Consider the following 3,287-nt stretch of genomic DNA (forward strand, 5'->3'; position numbering starts at 1 on the left):
GAGGCTCTGGGGATCGGTCTCTCCCACCCACAGGGTCAGGCATACAGATGGGTAAATGACAGGCTCTGTGGGGAGGAGGTGGGTTTCTCTATGGGGGACAGGGGCTGAGCCATGTGGCGGTTCAGGCCCTTCTGGATTAGCTGACTTGGACACCCCTTCCCCTGTCTGGGCCTCAGTGTCTGCAAGTGTAAAAGGAGGGAATCCTTGTCCAGAGCTTAGATTTCCTGTTGGTTCTGGCCCTGACCTCCTGGGAGAAGGGCCTCACAGGGAAGCCCCCGGGACGTGATGTTATGGGGCCTGTCCCTTCGGTCTCAGTGACGGTTACACTGTACAGGGAGGGGCAGGCTGGACAAGGGCCCAGGCATCCAGTCCTCCCCCTCAGCTAAGGCTCAGCTCAGAGGAGGGAACAGGGTGGATCAGCCCTGGTTCATCTCCTGGCTCTGCTGCTCCTGCTGTGGGGCTGGGCGGTCCTTTCTCTCCTCTGAGTGTCTGGTTCCTGTCTGCTCATCCCTGGTCCCATCCTGCTCACAGGCTGCTGGGAGATCAGGTGACTGAAGGGCCTCACAGAGCTCAAGAAGGCAGGGCCCCAAGCCCAACCCGACCTTCCTATGGGGCTGTCAGAGACCTGTGGGTGGAGAGAGATCCAGGAGAAACTCAGAGTCCACCCCACACCCTATCCATCCCTGTCCCTGCTGTGCTGGGGGCAGGTAATGAGGAAGGACCCTGAGCTCCAGATGAGACCTGGACAGGCCCCTGCAGAGGAGGAGTCCAGAGCACAAAGCTGGTGTCCACCTGGGATGTGGGGGTGCAGCATGAGGACAGCACAGGGAACCCACAGTCCCGGTTTCAAGTCCCTGCCCAGCCCCATCCAGGCTGGGTGACCTGGGGCATGTGGTTAACTCTCTGAGCCTCAGCGAAGTGGATGGTTGGGTCAGCAATGCCTGGTGCATGACTGCTGTGAGGTGAGAGAGATAAATGACAGGTCCCAGCATGTGCCTCTCACACAGTAGGTGCTCATTAAATGGCATCATTGGCTCATTCATGATATCACTAATGTCCTAGGTCTAAAATGGTACTGGATAGGGGTCTTGGTGGCCTTGGTCCTGCTGCTCTCCCTTCTTCTCTTTGTCCTCCTCCTCCGACATTGGCATCAGAGCAAAGGCAGGACCTCAGGTGAGTAGGGAAGGGGGTGACCTGGGTCACAGGAGGGTGATCAGAGCATCTGCTACTGGAAACCAAATAGATGGAGAAGGTCAGCTGAGAAAAGGATTTCCCCAGAATCTCAAATCAGAAATCCTAGGAAGAAGACACTCACTGTCAGCACAGACGGACAGAGGTAAGGTCATCTTTCATCCTTTTCAACCTCATGAATATGAAACATTCTCACAAGTGCTTTTTCAGAATCTATTGATAAGATCATGTGATTTTTATCCTTCATTTTGTTTATGTGGTGTATCACGTTTATTGATTTGCGAATATTGAACCATCCTTGCATCTCCAGAGAAAGTCCTCCTTGGTCATGGTGTGTGATCTTTTTAACTTATTGCCTCATCTGGCAACATGAGGATAAGTGACAGGAGGATTTCAACAGTGGAATCAAGGAGACGCTGTTCTGTCTCACTGTCTCACTCCAGCAGAGCAGGCAGGATGATGGCCCTCAGGGAGTCTGTATGCCCAGGTAAACTGCTCACCATCAAGACTCAGGCAGGGAATGACCACCTATCTTCCTTTCCTATCAGGGGAATGTTTGGACATGAAGGACAGACAAGCAGAAGAGGAAAGACAGATGGACAGTCAGGTGAGTTTCATCCGCCCCAGGCCGGAAGGCTCTCAAACCCCAACCATGTTTCATCCCTCTCTCTCCCCCTGCTCCAGGCTGCTGCATCTGATGCCCCCCAGGATGTGCCCTACGCACAGCTGAACCTATTGGCCCATAGACAAAAGACAAGTGCACCCCCATTCTCCTCATCAAAGGATCCCTCAGTAGAGCCCAGTGTGTACGCTGCTCTAGCCATCCACTAGCTCAGGATGGACTCAGACCACCACACTCCAGGAAGGGGTATGCAGGGACCCCAGAAGGCAGGAAAGCTACCCCTATGGACACTTGGATAGTGCCCCACCAACCGTGGAGACCTGAGGTGCCCCTGGGACTCTCAGGGAGTCACCTCATTCTATAGTGAAAGATAAGCCAATATCTCTACATTTGGAAATCAAATGTAATGTAATATGACACATCAAACCTATGAAATAATAAAATTAAGAACCTTAAAAAATCAATGGCCTAATCTATTATGTCAAGGATTTAGAAAAACAAAACATTGCATCGACATTTTAGATCCATAGATAACTAGATGATAAAGATGTGGCTAGTGTGCATTATCTATAATAATAAAAACATAATATGCAAATTAGACTGGACAGCAGAACCACCTTCCCAACATCAATCTGGATGAAGCCGCAGTGGCAGGGGCCAAGGCAGAGGCTGTTAGGGGTGATCAGGCAGGCAGAGCGGTTACGGGTGATCAAACAGGCAGGCAGGCTAGTGGTTAGGAGCCAGTGGTCCTGGATTGTGAGAGGGTGCAGGCCATGCTGAGGAACACCCCCCCACACCCCGATGCACGAATTTCATGCATTGGGCCTCTATTGAAATATAAACCAACCAGAAATAGAATGAAATACTGCCATTTGGGACAACATGGATGGACTTAGAGGGCATTATGCTGTGTGAAATGATTCAGACAAGGAAAGATCGCACTTACCTCTGGGATTTTTCACATCCTCAAAGCAAAGGAAACAAAAACAGACCCATAGAAATACATAACAAACTGACGGTTGCCAGACGGGAGGGAAGGAAGGATAGGTGAGAAGGGGAAGGAAAGATAGTCAATAATAAATATCATATCTGTGTTGCACATCTAAAACTAATATGACATTGTATGCCAACTATGGTTTAATAAAAAATGTCAATTAAAAATGATTAGTTAAACAATAGAATTTCTTTCTAAATGAAGGCATAAGGATGAAATGATAAGGCTTTGCATAGCAAAGGAAACCATCAACACAATGAAAAGACAACCCACCGAATGGAGAGCTATTTGCCAATACATCTGATAAGGGCTTATTGTCCAACATTTATAAGGAACTTATAAAGCTCAACTCCAAAACCCCCCAAACAATTCAATAAAAAACATGGGCATAAGACCTAGATAGACACTTCTCCAAAGAGGGCACACCAACGGCCAGTGGATATATGAACAGATGCTCAACATCACTAATCATCAGAGAGA

At 49.2% G+C, this 3,287-nt stretch overlaps 1 long non-coding RNA gene across 1 annotated transcript; it reads left to right on the plus strand.

Moving 5' to 3' along the window:
- The first annotated feature begins 1,128 nt into the window (after positions 1 to 1,128).
- LOC106725803 lies at positions 1,129 to 1,983 on the plus strand. Its single transcript, XR_001361780.1, has 3 exons — positions 1,129 to 1,173; positions 1,740 to 1,798; positions 1,876 to 1,983. It is a non-coding gene; the product is annotated as an uncharacterized LOC106725803 (long non-coding RNA).
- The last annotated feature ends 1,304 nt before the right edge of the window (positions 1,984 to 3,287 follow it).

The sequence above is a fragment of the Myotis brandtii genome, unplaced genomic scaffold (assembly GCF_000412655.1).
Source record: "Myotis brandtii unplaced genomic scaffold, ASM41265v1 scaffold189, whole genome shotgun sequence".
Classification (NCBI taxonomy): Eukaryota; Metazoa; Chordata; class Mammalia; order Chiroptera; family Vespertilionidae; genus Myotis; species Myotis brandtii.